The 15,335-nt window shown below is 47.2% G+C and overlaps 1 protein-coding gene across 1 annotated transcript in view; it reads right to left on the bottom strand.

Annotated features, from left to right (window-relative positions):
• Positions 1 to 15,335, bottom strand: part of LOC134984804 (gastrula zinc finger protein XlCGF26.1-like) — a 139,917-nt gene that overhangs the window by 121,930 nt on the left and 2,652 nt on the right. The window lies entirely within an intron of this gene.

The raw sequence follows: 15,335 nt of genomic DNA, 5'->3' as shown, positions 1-15,335 counted from the left end.
ACATAGAGGTGTGGTGAAGACAGTGCGGGGGCGTGGCTTCGCAGGATAGTGAAAAGGGGCGTGAAGGAGGGTGTCTTGCAGGGGAGTGTGCTAGGGGCCACAGGCGTGATTTTTACACAGCTGCAAAGCAAATCACTGCTAGTGCGCACTGGGCGTTCACAGCTGGCGAGTAGATCTTGGGCTGCGCACGACTTGCAAACGCTCATCGCGGGTGTCCTCTCCGGCATCTCCCTGCAATTAGTTGTAAATCACACACACCTGTATGCAATTCATCCGCCTCCACAGCTCATTTCACCTCCAGCTCCCTCTGAGATGGTATGTAGGTTATGAAACCCTGCAACACACAATCTGCAACACACACAACACACCCTGCAACACACACAATCTACACATGTCTGTTTCCAAATATTACATGTTTACTGCACATGTACATGTGTTATTTGACAAGCAATTGAATACAATACACACAACTGTTTGTGTTATTTGGAAGGGCCTCTTTCTGTGGTCACATTACTTTGAGTTGTTTATTAAACTGCATTATACATCCAGAATACACACACTGTATTTCTATATCCCACATACATGCCATGTTTTCTTGATTAATACATTTGTGTGTGTTCCATAACACAACATTCCCACCATAATGCTCCTTTACGGTGACCATATGAACCCTTTTCCTGCCTCACACATGGATCACACAGGTTCTGGGGCTGACTGTCCTGCCTCACACATGGATTACACAGGTTCTGGGGCTGGCTGTCCTGCCTCACACATGGATTACACAGGTTCTGGGGCTGGCTGACTTCACGCCTACATTTCAGCTGGTAACTGTGCTGCAGATCTGTAATAATTGTGTTTCCTCTTTTCCATCTTGTGGAGATGTACTAAATTAGAATTGGGCAGGAAAAACAAGAAGTCATCTGTACCGTTGATGCACTTGGACAGAACCAATTATATCATAAGAAAATAAGATTTTACTCACCGGTAAATCTATTTCTCGTAGTCCGTAGTGGATGCTGGGGACTCCGTAAGGACCATGGGGAATAGACGGCTCCGCAGGAGACTGGGCACATCTAAAGAAAGCTTTAGGACTATCTGGTGTGCACTGGCTCCTCCCCCTATGACCCTCCTCCAAGCCTCAGTTAGGACACTGTGCCCGGAAGAGCTGACACAATAAGGAAGGATTTTGAATCCCGGGTAAGACTCATACCAGCCACACCAATCACACCATATAACTCGTGATAGGAACTCCGGTTAACAGTATGATAACAATGGAACCTCTGAACAGATGGTTCGCAATAACAACCCGATTTGAGTAACAATAACTATTTACAAGTATTGCAGACAATCCGCACTTGGGATGGGCGCCCAGCATCCACTACGGACTACGAGAAATAGAATTACCAGTGAGTAAATTCTTATTTTCTCTGACGTCCTAGTGGATGCTGGGGACTCCGTAAGGACCATGGGGATTATACCAAAGCTCCCAAACGGGCGGGAGAGTGCGGATGACTCTGCAGCACCGAATGAGAGAACTCCAGGTCCTTCTCAGCCAGGGTATCAAATTTGTAGAATTTTGCAACGTGTTTGCCCCTGACCAAGTAGCAGCTCGGCCAAGTTGTAAAGCCGAGACCCCTCGGGCAGCCGCCCAAGATGAGCCCCCTTCCTTGTGGAATGGGCTTTTACAGATTTAGGCTGCGGTAGTCCCACCGCAGAATGCGCAAGCTGAATAGTGCTACAAATCCAGCGCGCGATAGACTGCTTAGAAGCAGGAGCACCCAACTTGTTGGGTGCATACAGGATAAACAGCGAGCCAGTTTTCCTGACTCCAGCCGTCCTGGAAATATAATTTTTCAGGGCCCTGACTACGTCCAGTAACTTGGAATCCTCCAGGTCCCTAGTAGCCGCAGGCACCACAATAGGTTGGTTCAAGTGAAAACCTGATACCACCTTCGGGAGAAAGTGAGGACGAGTCCTCAACTCTGCCCTATCCATATGGAAAGTCAGGTAAGGGCTTTTTTTATGACAAAGCCGCCAATTCTGACACATGCCTGGCCGAAGCCAGAGCCAACACATGACCACTTTCCATGTGAGATATTTAAAATCCACAGTTTTAAGTGGCTCAAACCAATGTAATTCCAGGAACTCCAAAACCACATTGAGATCCCAAGGTGCCATTGGGGCACAAAAAAGGGGCTGAATATGCAGCACTCCCTTACAACGTCTGAACTTCAGGCTGACATCCTTCCTGGCTTTGATAAGGATAAGAATGACTTCCTCCGGAATGCCTTTTTCACTCAGGATCCGGTGTTCAACCGCCATGCCGTCAACGCAGCCGCGGTAAGTCTTTGAACAGACAGGGCCCCTGCTGCAGCAGATCCTGTCTGAGTGGCAGAGGCCATGGGTCCTCTGAGATCATCTCTTGAAGTTCCGGGTACCAAGCCCTTCTTGGCCAATTTTTCTTATTATCCTCAGTACCTTGGGTATGAGAGGGAGAGGAGGGAACACATAAACCGACTGGTACACCCGCGGTGTACTAGAGCGTCCACAGCGATCGCCTGAGGTTCCCTTGACCTGGCGCAATATCTTTTTTATTGAGGCGGGACGCCATCATGTCCACCTGTGGTCTTTCCCAACGGTTTACCAGCATTTGGAAGACTTCCGGATGAAGTCCCTATTCTCCCGGGTGGAGTCTGCTGCGGAAGTCTGCTTCCCAGTTGTCCACTCCCGGAATGAACACTGCTGTCAGTGCTATCACATGATTTTCCGCCCAACGGGGAATCCTTGTGGCTTCTGCCATTGCCCTCCTGCTTCTTGTGCCGCCCTGCCTGTTTACATGGGCGAGCGCCGTGATGTTGTCTGATTGGATCAGTACGGCTGGTGAAGCAGGGGCCTTGTTTTGCTTGTAAATGGCTCTTAGATCCAGAAAAATAAGATTTTACTCACTGGTAAATCTATTTCTCGTAGTCCGTAGTGGATGCTGGGACTCCGTAAGGACCATGGGGAATAGCGGGCTCCGCAGGAGACTGGGCACATCTAAGAAAGATTTAGGACTACCTGGTGTGCACTGGCTCCTCCCACTATGACCCTCCTCCAGACCTCAGTTAGGATACTGTGCCCGGAAGAGCTGACACAATAGGGAAGGATTTAGACTTCCGGGTAAGACTCATACCAGCCACACCAATCACACCGTATAACTCGTGATATTATACCCAGTTAACAGTATGAACATAACAGAGCCTCTTAACAGATGGCTCAACAAGAACCCGTTTTGTTAACAATAACTATATACAAGTAATGCAGACAGTCCGCACTTGGGACGGGCGCCCAGCATCCACTACGGACTACGAGAAATAGATTTACCGGTGAGTAAAATCTTATTTTCTCTGACATCCTAAGTGGATGCTGGGACTCCGTAAGGACCATGGGGATTATACCAAAGCTCCCAAACGGGCAGGACAGTGCGGATGACTCTGCAGCACCGAATGAGAGAACTCCAGGTCCTCCTCAGCCAGGGTATCAAATTTGTAGAATTTTGCAAACGTGTTTTCCCCTGACCAAGTAGCAGCTCGGCAAAGTTGTAAAGCCGAGACCCCTCGGGCAGCCGCCCAAGATGAGCCCACCTTCCTTGTGGAATGGGCCTTTACTGATTTAGGATGCGGCAGTCCAGCCGCAGAATGCGCCAGCTGAATTGTGCTACAAATCCAGCGAGCAATAGTCTGCTTAGAAGCAGGAGCACCCATCTTGTTGGGTGCATACAGGATAAAAAGCGAGTCAGTTTTCCTGACTCCAGCCGTCCTGGAAACATACATTTTCAAGGCCCTGACTACGTCCAGTAACTTGGAATCCTCCAAGTCCCTAGTAGCTGCAGGCACTACAATAGGTTGGTTCAAGTGAAAAGCTGACACCACCTTAGGGAGAAACTGGGGACGAGTCCTCAATTCTGCCCTATCCATATGGAAAATCAGATAAGGGCTTTTACATGACAAAGCCGCCAATTCTGATACACGCCTGGCCGAAACCAAGGCCAATAATATGACCACTTTCCACGTGAGATATTTTAGATCCACGGTTTTTAGTGGCTCAAACCAATGTGATTTTAGGAAACTCAACACCACATTGAGATCCCAAGGTGCCACTGGAGGCACAAAAGGGGGCTGAATATGCAGCACGCCTTTTACAAATGTCTGAACTTCAGGTAGTGAAGCTAGTTCTTTCTGAAAGAAAATCGACAGAGCCGAGATCTGTACCTTAATAGAGCCTAATTTCAGGCCCATAGTCACTCCTGCTTGTAGGAAGTGTAGAAATCGACCCAGTTGAAATTCCTCTGTTGGGGCCTTTTTGGCCTCACACCAAGCAACATATTTCCGCCATATGCGGTGATAATGCTTTGCAGTTACATCCTTCCTGGCTTTAATCAGCGTAGGAATGACTTCCTCCGGAATGCCCTTTTCCTTTAGGATCCGGCGTTCAACCGCCATGCCGTCAAACGCAGCCGCGGTAAGTCTTGGAACAGGCAGGGCTTCTGCTGTAGCAGGTCTTGTCTGAGCGGCAGAGGCCATGGGTCCTCTGAGATTAACTCTTGAAGTTCCGGGTACCAAGACCTTCTTGGCCAGTCCGGAACAATGAGTATAGTTTTTACTCCTCTTTTCCTTATTATCCTCAGTACCTTGGGTATGAGAGGAAGAGGAGGGAACACATAAACCGACCGGTACACACCCACGGTGTCACTAGAGCGTCCACAGCTATCGCCTGAGGGTCCCTTGACCTGGCGCAATATTTTTCTAGTTTTTTGTTTAGGCGGGACACCATCATGTCCACCTGTGGCTTTTCCCAATGGTTTACTATCTGTAGGAAGACTTCTGGATGAAGTCCCCACTCTCCCGGGTGAAGGTCGTGTCTGCTGAGGAAGTCCGCTTCCCAGTTGTCCACTCCCGGAATGAACACTGCTGACAGTGCTAACACGTGATTTTCCGCCCATCGGAGAATCCTTGTGGCTTCTGCCATCGCCGCCCTGCTTCTTGTGCCGCCCTGTCGGTTTATATGGGCGACCGCCGTGATGTTGTCTGACTGGATCAGAACCGGTTGGTTTTGAAGCAGGGCCTTTGCCTGACTCAGGGCATTGTAAATGGCCCTCAGTTCCAGAACATTTATGTGTAGGGAAGTTTCCTGACTTATCCAAAGTCCTTGGAAGTTTCTTCCCAGCGTGACTGCCCCCCAGCCCCGAAGACTGGCATCCGTGGTCACCAGGACCCAGTCCTGTATGCCGAATCTGCGGCCCTCCACGAGATGAGCACTCTGCAACCACCACAAGAGAGACACCCTGGTCCTTGGAGACAGGTTTATCAGCCGATGCATTTGAAGATACGATCCGGACCATTGGTCCAGAAGGTCCCACTGGAAAATTCTGGCATGGAACCTGCCGAATGGGATTGCTTCGTAGGAAGCCACCATCTTTCCCAGGACTCGCGTGCAGTGATGCACCGACACCTGTTTCGGTTTTAGAAGGCCTCTGACTAGAGACGACAGCTCCGTGGCTTTCTCCTCTGGTAAAAACACTTTTTTCTGGACTGTGTCCAGAATCATTGCCAGGAACAGTAGACGTGTCGCAGGAACCAGCTGTGACTTTGGAATATTCAGAATCCAACCATGCTGGTGTAGCACCTCCTGAGATAGTGCTACGCCCACTAACAACTGCTCTCTGGATCTCGCTTTTATCAGGAGATCGTCCAAGTATGGGATAATTAAAACTCCCTTTTTTCGAAGGAGTATCATCATTTCGGCCATTACCTTGGTAAATACCCTCGGTGCCGTGGACAGGCCAAACGGCAACGTCTGGAATTGGTAATGACAATCCTGTACCACAAATCTGAGGTACTCCTGGTGAGGATGGTAAATGGAGACATGTAGGTAAGCATCCTTGATGTCCAGAGATACCATGTAATCCCCCTCTTCCAGGCTTGCAATAACCGCCCTGAGCGATTCCATCTTGAACCTGAATTTTTTTATATATGTGTTCAAGGATTTTAAATTTATAATGGGTCTCACCGAACCGTCCGGTTTCGGTACCACAAACATTGTGGAATAGTAACCCCGTCCTTGTTGAAGTAGGGGTACTTTGACTATCACCTGCTGGGAATACAGCTTGTGAATTGCCTCTAACACAGCCTCCCTGTCTGAGGGAGTCGTTGGTAAGGCAGATTTTAGGAAACGGCGTGGGGGTAATGTCTCGAATTCCAGCTTGTACCCCTGAGATACCACTTGAAGGATCCAGGGATCTACTTGTGAGCGAGCCCACTGATTGCTGAAGTGTTTGAGACGGCCCCCCACCGTACCTGGCACCGCCTGTTGAGCCCCAGCATCATGCGACGGACTTAGCAGATGAAGCGGGGGAGGACTTTTGTTCCTGGGAACTGGCTGAATGCTGCAGCTTTTCCCTCCGAAAGACCATCCCCGAACAACTCCTCACTCTTGTAAGGCAAAACTTCCATGTGCCTTTTAGAATCTGCATCCCCTGTCCACTGCCGGGTCCATAACCCTCTCCTGGCAGAAATGGACAGTGCACTGATTTTAGATGCCAGCCGGCAAATATCCCTCTGTGCATCTCTCATGTAAAAGACCGCGTCTTTAATATGCTCTATGTTAAGCAATATAGTGTCCCTGTCTAGGGTATCAATGTTTTCTGACAGGGATTCTGACCACGCAGCTGCAGCACTGCACATCCAGGCTGAAGCAATAGCTGGTCTCAGTATAACACCAGTGTGTGTATATAGTCTTCAGGAGAGCCTCCTGCTTTCTATCAGCAGGTTCCTTTAGGGCGGCCGTATCCGGAGACGGTAGTGCCACCTTTTTTGATAGACGTGTAAGCGCTTTATCCACCCTAGGTGGTGTTTCCCAACGTGACCTATCCTCTGGCGGGAAAGGGTACGCCATTAGTAATTTTTTTGAAATCACCAATTTTCTATCGGGGAAAGCCCACGCTACCTCACACACATCATTTAATTCTTCAGAAGGAGGAAAGACAACAGGTAGTTTTTTCTCCCCAAACATAATACCCTTTTTTGTGGTACCTGGGGTTACATCAGAAATGTGTAAAACATTTTTCATTGCCTCAATCATATAACGAGTGGCCCTAGTGGACATTACATTTGCGTCATCGTCGTCGACACTGGTATCAGTATCCGTGTCGACATTCGTGTCTGCTATCTGAGGTAGCGGGCGCTTTAGAGCCCCGGATGGCCTTTGAGACGCCTGGGCGGGCACGAGCTGAGAAGCCGGCTGTCCCGCATTTGGCAGTCGTCAAATTTTTTATGTAAGGAGTCGACTCTTTCGCGTAATTCCTTCCACAAGTCCATCCACTCAGGTGTCTGCCCCGCAGGGGGTGACAACACATTTATAGGCACCTGCTCCTCCTCCACATCAGCCTCCTCATCAAACATGTCGACACAGCCGTACCGACACACCGCACACACACAGGGAATGCTCTGATAGAAGACAGGACCCCACAAAGTCCTTTGGGGAGACAGAGTGAGAGTATGCCAGCACACACCAGAGCGCTATATAATACAGGGATTAACTAAATTATATCCCCTTATAGCTGCTGTATATGTATATTGCGCCTAAATTTAGTGCCCCCCCTCTCTTTTTTACCCTTTCTGTTGTGTAGTCTGCAGGGGAGAGCCAGGGAGCTTCCTTCCAGCGGAGCTGTGAGGGAGAAATGGCGCCAGTGTGCTGAAGGCGATAGCTCCGCCCCTTTTTCGGCAGACTTTTCTCCCGCTGTTTTCTGTATTCTGGCAGGGGTAATTATCACATATATAGCCACTGGGGCTATATATTGTGATATATTTGCCAGCCAAGGTGTATTTATTGCTGCTCAGGGCGCCCCCCCCCAGCGCCCTGCACCCTCAGTGACCGAAGTGTGTATGAGGAGCAATGGCGCACAGCTGCAGTGCTGTGCGCTACCTTGGAGAAGACTGATGTCTTCAGCCGACGATTTTCCGGACTCTTCTTGCTTCTGGCTCTGTAAGGGGGCCGGCGGCGTGGCTTCGGGACCGAACATCAATGGCCGGTTCTATGCGGTCGATCCCTCTGGACCTAATGGTGTCCAGTAGCCTAAGAAGCCCAAACTACCCAAAGTTAGGTAGGTTCGCTTCTTCTCCCCTTAGTCCCTCGTTGCAGTGAGCCTGTTGCCAGCAGGTCTCACTGTAAAATAAAAAACCTAAATTATACTTTCTATCTAGGAGCTCAGGAGAGCCCCTAGTGTGCATCCAGCTCGAGCCGGGCACAGGATTCTAACTGGATGAGGGTCATAGTGGGAGGAGACAGTGCACACCAGGTAGTCTTTCTTAGATGTGCCCAGTCTACTGCGGAGCCCGCTATTCCCCATGGTCCTTACGGAGTCCCAGCATCCACTTAGGACGTCAGAGAAATTTATGTTAAGTGAAATCTCCTGTTTGGACCACAGTCCTTTGAATTTTATTCCCTGTGTGACTGCACCCCAGCCCCGAAGGCTGGCATCCGTGGTCACCAGGACCCAGTCCTGTATTCCGAATCTGCAGCCCTCTAGTAGATGAGCCCTCTGCAGCCACCACCGCAGCGACACCCTGGTTCTTGCCAACCGGGTTATCCGCTGCTGTATCTGGAGATGGGACCCGGACCATTTGTCCAACAGGTCCCACTGGAAAATCCTTGCTTTTCCGAATGGAATTGCTTTGTACGAAGCTACCATTTTTCCCAGGACTCGTGTGCATTGATGTACCGACACCTGTCCTGGTCTTAGGAGGTTTCTGACTAGAGATGACAACTCCTCGGCTTTTTCCATTGGAAGAAACACTTTTTTCTGGTCTGTTTCCAGAATCATTCCCAGGAACAGAAGACGTGTCGTCGGGACCAGCTGTGACTTTGGAATTGAGAATCCAGCCGTGCTGTTGCAGCACTTCCCGAGAAAGTGCTACCCCCTTACCAACTGTTTCTTGGACCTCGCGTTTATCAGGAGATCGTCCAAGTACGGGATAATTAAAACTCCCTTCTTGCGAAGGAGTATCATCATTTCGGTCATTACCCTGGTAAAGACCCTCAGTGCCGTGGATAATCCAAACGGAAAAGTCTGGAACTGATAGTGACAGTCCTGTACCACAAACCTGAGGTACTCCTGGTGAAGAGGGTAAATGGGGACATGCAGGTAAGCATCCTTGATGTCCAGTGATACCATGTAATCCCCTTCCTCCAGGCTTGAAATAACCGCCCTGAGCGATTCCATCTTGAACTTGAATCTTTTGTTATATGTGTTCAAGGATTTTAAATTTAAGATGGGTCTCACCGAACCGTCCGGTTTCGGTACCAGAAACATTGTGGAAAAATAACCCTTTTCCTGTTGAAGGAGGGGTACCTTGATAATCACTTGCTGTGAATACAGTTTTTTGGATAGCCACCAACACTGCCTCCCTGGCAGAGGGAGTTGCCGGTAAGGCAGATTTTAGGAAACGGCGGGGGGAGACGTCTCGAATTCCAGCCTGTACCCCTGAGATACTGTTTGAAGAACCCAGGGATCCACCTGTGAGAGAGCCCACTGTGCGCTGAAATTTCTGAGACGGGCCCCCACCGTACCCGGGTCTGCCTGAGCAGCCCAGCGTCATGCTGTGGACTTACCGGACGCAGGTGAGGACTTCTGCTCTTGGGAACTAGCTGTGTGCTGCAGCTTTTTCCCTCTACCTTTTCCTCTTGGCAGAAAAGATGAGCCTCTAGCCCTCTACTTTTCTGGGGCCGAAGGGACTGTACCTGATAATACAGTGCTTAAATTTGCTGTGGGGTAGCTTGCGGCAAAAGTTTTGATTTCCCAGCCGTAGCTGGGGAAACGAGGTCTGAAAGACCATCCCCAAACAGTTCCACCCCCTTCTAGGGCAAACTTCCATGTGCCGTTTTGAATCGGCATCGCCCGACCATTAACGAGTCCATAACCCCCGTCTGGCGGCAATGGTTTTACATAGCGCTTATTAGTGATGCCAGTCGGCAAATATCCCTCTGTGCATCACGCATGTATAAGACAGCGTCTTTTATATGCTCTATTTTCAGCAAAATATTGTCCCTATCTATAGTATAAATATTATCCGACAGGGAATCTGACCACACAGCTGCCGCACTGCACATCCATGCCAAGGCAATAGCAGGTCTCAATATAATGCCCGTGTGTGTGTATATAGCTTTAAGGGTAGTTTTCTGCTTTCTATCAGCAGGTCCTTCAGGGCGGCCGTATCTGAAGACGGTAGTGCCACCTTTTTTAATAAGCGTGTAACCGCTTTATCTACCCTAAGGGGTATTTCCCAACGTGACCTATCCTCTGGCGGAAAAGGGTACGCTGCTTAGAAATTATCAATTTCTTATCGGGGGAAGTCCACGCTTCCTCACACACCTCATATCAATTCCTCAGATGCAGGAAAACTACTGGTAGTTTTCTGTCACCAAACATAATACCCTTTTTTGTGGTATCTGGGGTATTAATCAGAAATGTGTAATACATTTTTCATTGCCTCAATCATGTAACGGGTGGCCCTATTGGAAGGTACACTAGTCTCATCGTCGTCGACACTGGAGTCGGTATCCGTGTCAACATCTGTGTCTGCCATCTGAGGTAGCAGGCGTTTTAGAGCCCCTGATGACATGTGAGACGCTTGGACAGGCACAAGCTGAGCAGCCGGCTGTCCTATGTCGTCAAACCTTTTATGTAAGGAGTTGACACTGTCACGTAATTCCTTCCATAAGTCCATCCACACCGGTGTCGACCCCGCAGGGTGTGACATCCCATTCACAGGCATTTGCTCCGCCTCCACATAATTATCCTCATCAAACATGTCGACACAGCAGTACCGACACACAGCACACACACAGGGAATGCTCTGACAGAGGACAGGACCCCACAAAGCCCTTTGGAGAGACAGAGGGAGAGTATGCCAGCACACACCAGAGCGCTATATATCACAGGGATATCACCTATAGAGAGTGTTTTCCCTTATAGCTGCATAATATATTTATACTGCACCTAATTTGTGCCCCCCCCCCTCTCTTTTTATCCCTTTTCTGTAGTGCAGGACTGCAGGGGAGAGCCAGGGAGCGATCCCTTCAGCAGAGCTGTGAGGGAAAATGGCGCCAGTGTGCTGAGGGAGATGGCTCCGCCCCTTTTTTGGAGGGCTTTCTCCCGCTATTGTAAAATTACTGGCAGGGGTTAATAAACACCTATATAGCCCCTGGGGCTATATATGGTGTCAGTTCGCCAGCCAAGGTGTTAATATTGCTGCTCAGGGCACCCCCCCAGCGCCCTGCACCCATCAGTGACCGCAGTGTGTGGTGTGCATGAGGAGCAATGGCGCACAGCTGCAGTGCTGTGCGCTACCTTGGAGAAGACAGAAGTCTTCAGCCGACGATTTTCCAGACTCTTCTTGCTTCTGGCTCTGTAAGGGGGACGGCGGTGCGGCTCCGGGAACGGACGACGAGGTCGGGTCCTGTGTTCGATCCCTCTGGAGCTAATGGTGTCCAGTAGCCTAAGAAGCCCAAGCTACCACCACTTAGGTAGGTTCGCTTCTTCTTCCCTTAGTCCCTCGGTGCAGTGAGCCTGTTGCCAGCAGGTCTCACTGAAAATAAAAAACCTAACATGTACTTTCTTCCTAGGAGCTCAGGAGAGCCCCTAGTGTGCATCCAGCTCAGCCGGGCACAGAAATCTAACTGACGCTTGGAGGAGGGTCATAGGGGGAGGAGCCAGTGCACACCAGATAGTCCTAAATCTTTCTTTAGAGTGCCCAGTCTCCTGAGGAGCCGCTATTCCCCATGGTCCTTACGGAGTTCCAGCATGCACTAGGACGTCAGAGAAATAACCTTTATTAGATATACATTAAAATGAGACATACGTTGATATGTTTATCCCAAACTCGCAGTAAAACATAAGATTTAAAATCACAAAACAAACATGTGAATAGAAAAAATAAAGAAATGTGAATGAAAGATTAAAAAAACGTGTCCACGTGTGATTCTTTGCTGTACCAATTTCACAAAATTATTTTGCTATGTTGTAAATATTCAAATGACTTGATGGTGTGATGTTACAAAATATCTATTCAGTCTACAATATGACCACTAGAGCTTGTCATTGGTATACCATTCACTAAATATAAATTAACCCCCAGGAAATCATCCCTGTTCACAGAATTATAAGGGTAAGTGATTGTAACCGTCTTATCAACAACAAGCTAAGGAGTTAAAGTGTAGATTGGAAAAAAGTGGCTATGACAGTAAGAGAATTGAGCAAGCACTGGGTGATGTAGAGGTACTGGACAGAAAAACTCTATTAGGTAATGATATAAAACATCAGAAGGAAGGAATTTATGAATGGGCTTTTATTACAAGTTTTAACACACAACATAAGTTACTAGAAAGGTCTTTTAGAAAATATTGGAACATCCTAAAAGAGGACCCAATAGTTGGGGATGTAATTCCAGACCACCCTATTTTTATTTATAAAAAAGCCCCGAATCTGAAAAACTCCTTGGTAAGAAGTTATCTCCCACCAAAAAGGTGAGAAGGCAGGATTTTAACAAAAGGGTTTCACCGATGCGGGATTTGCATCGGGTGTAGGGAAATAAAAATGACGGTTCCAAGAAATTAGATTCAATATGCATTAATGGGAAAACTGCCAAAATACATGATTTTATAACTTGTAACGTTAAGAATGTTTTATACTTTATTGAGTGCTCTTGTCATTTATTTTATATTGGCCGTACCACCAGACCACTCAAAGTACGAATAAGCGAACATTGCAGAAATATAAAAATATGGATTGACTACACACGCTCTGTCTAACCACTTTAAAATCCATCACAACAAATCTCTAAAACACATAATTAGATTTGCGGGTTTTAAATTAATTAAATGCTCCAACAGACCAAGGGATATTATGTCGATTGTAGCTAAAAATGAAATGCAGGTTATATATGAACTTAATACACTACACCCATCTGGACTGAGTAATGATTTTGAATTGAAATGTTTTTTTAGAATTTTTTAATAAAATGTATTTTTATGCATTTATTTCTGGATATTTATGTATGTCTTTTAAATTCTAGCCTATCTGGACAGAAGCCAAGAAGAAACTCTCTTACAGTCCCCTATGTTTTCATTTTGATATTGGACGTATGATTTACGAGGACTGATATGATTGTGAAGAGGCACTTCCGGGTTTGGTTGGCAATCCTGCTCCCAGAATGGTTGGCGGAAGCAGGGATCGTCTAAACCACAGCACTTCTGGCCTTGGTTGGCGCAACAAGGCGGTCGGAAGTGAACAGCCGGGATCATCCGGCCTCAGTTCACCACGGAAGCCGGTGCCCGAGACTTCCGGTTGGCGAACATGCACTAGGCAGGTTGGCGGAAGCGGGGACTAGACATCACCAATAAGAGAAAGAAATAGTCCTTTTGATAGATGCGATTGGCCTCCACAGCTTTCCCGGAAGTGACACGACGCAATCATGATCAGCCCCTTAATATGATTGGAGGAGATTGTAACTATGGGAACACACAGCTGTTCAAAATAATTGCACAAAAACGAGGATTGGTTGAACATGTTTAAATTCTCTATCATCAGACTGCCCCTCATCTCACCTTGAAAAAGACCTGCAGCAAAGCAGGTGGAAATGCGTTAGTTATTGAGGGATCAGCAGTGGACCTTGCAGCTTCAGTGGTACATTTGGGTTGCAGACTTTTGCCAAGAACGGAGTCCGGTCAGCTTATCCGGAGAGGCCATTGGACATTTTAAGAACTTGTTTGAGAACTATTTCATTGGTTCTCTGACCTGCTGGTAATTTTTCTGACTCCCCTCATACAGAGACTGTGCTAGTCCTTTCTTGTTATATTTGCATATCTATGTCATGTTTGTATGTCAGTATTAAAGTGTTGTTACTGTGCTACACATGATATTTCTTTCTCTTTTTCACATGTGAACCTGTGAATTGAAAAGTATTAATTGAGGAAAAATTACTCCTGGCTATCTATTTTCAAGATAAGAAATTATTTTATTGCTTCACCTTGTTCACTGTTATGCTGGATTTGTAATTTCACTTAGTCATTCTAATAAGTTACTCTCATCATTAGCGCCTGAGGTGATACATCCCCACCAGCCATATATACCCTTGTTACTTTGGCGTTATCTGGAGAAAGACTCCGCGGGGTTTGTTTTACCTCTGGGCTGCTTCATTTTTGGTTTGTTGCGCGATTCCAGATTGTCCAATTAGAACATTCCTATATTGTATGCAGTATAGATATTGCCAGTCTGTACACCGTCATTCCCAGTGAGGCTGGTATATGCGCTGTACGAAAATTACTGACAGGCAACCCGTTATATGTTGGTCCAGATATTAAGTTTGTACTAGATCTTCTAACTATGACGCTAACATATAATTATTTTGTTTTCGATGGCAGGTTTTACCTGCGGACAGCAGGTTGTGCAATGGGGTCCCCTGTGGCCCCGTCATATGCAAATGCTTACATGTTCTCTGCAGAGCAAGATATCTTTTTCAGTGACAGGTCTGTCTCGGAATCCACCATCATGTACGTACGGTACATAGATAACGTGTTTGTCATTTGGTCACAGTCAGAGATGTTCCGGGAATTTATGAATTTTCATAACTCTACGGAACATCCAATCAAATTTACCTTTAATATCAGCAAAGAGTGTGTCAATTTCCTTGATGTACTAGTACAGTGTAAGAAGGGCATTTTGTCCACATACCTGTATCACAAAAACACTGACAGCAATACGCTGCTTCACTTTGAAAGTTTTCACCCCCTCTCATGCAAATTGGGTTTACCCTATTCTCAGTTCCTGCGGGCGGTGAGGATTTGCAGTGATAAATCCAAAGCTACCATACAAATTGACAACATGATTAGCAAATTTAGACAGAGGGGATACCCTCTTGAAACGTTGTTTGCGCTAAGAACAAAGCTCTCAATATGAATCGGGATACTTTATTGGCCAAAAAGAGAAAAAAATTGGCAGCACCCGGTTTCCATGGGTTAATCACTATAATGTTAACAGTAGGGCAATTGCCAAAACTACCAAATCCCTGTGGCCCATGGTAGAGACTGACAAGGATCTGAATCTTATGGGAACAACCATCATGCCCACATACACGAGAAGTTGTAATTTACATGACTGGCTAGTCAAATCTGATGTGACTGGTCTGCACTCCAAACAGAGTGAACAAAACATCTTTTTGTCTTTACAAAAAGGTTACTTTAGATGCCTTGATTGCACTACATGTAGATTTCTCCTTACTGGGAGCACGTTGAGGCATCCG

The sequence above is a fragment of the Pseudophryne corroboree genome (assembly GCF_028390025.1).
Source record: "Pseudophryne corroboree isolate aPseCor3 chromosome 3 unlocalized genomic scaffold, aPseCor3.hap2 SUPER_3_unloc_81, whole genome shotgun sequence".
Lineage (NCBI taxonomy): Eukaryota > Metazoa > Chordata > Amphibia > Anura > Myobatrachidae > Pseudophryne > Pseudophryne corroboree.
This window is presented reverse-complemented; position numbering and strand designations above follow the sequence as displayed.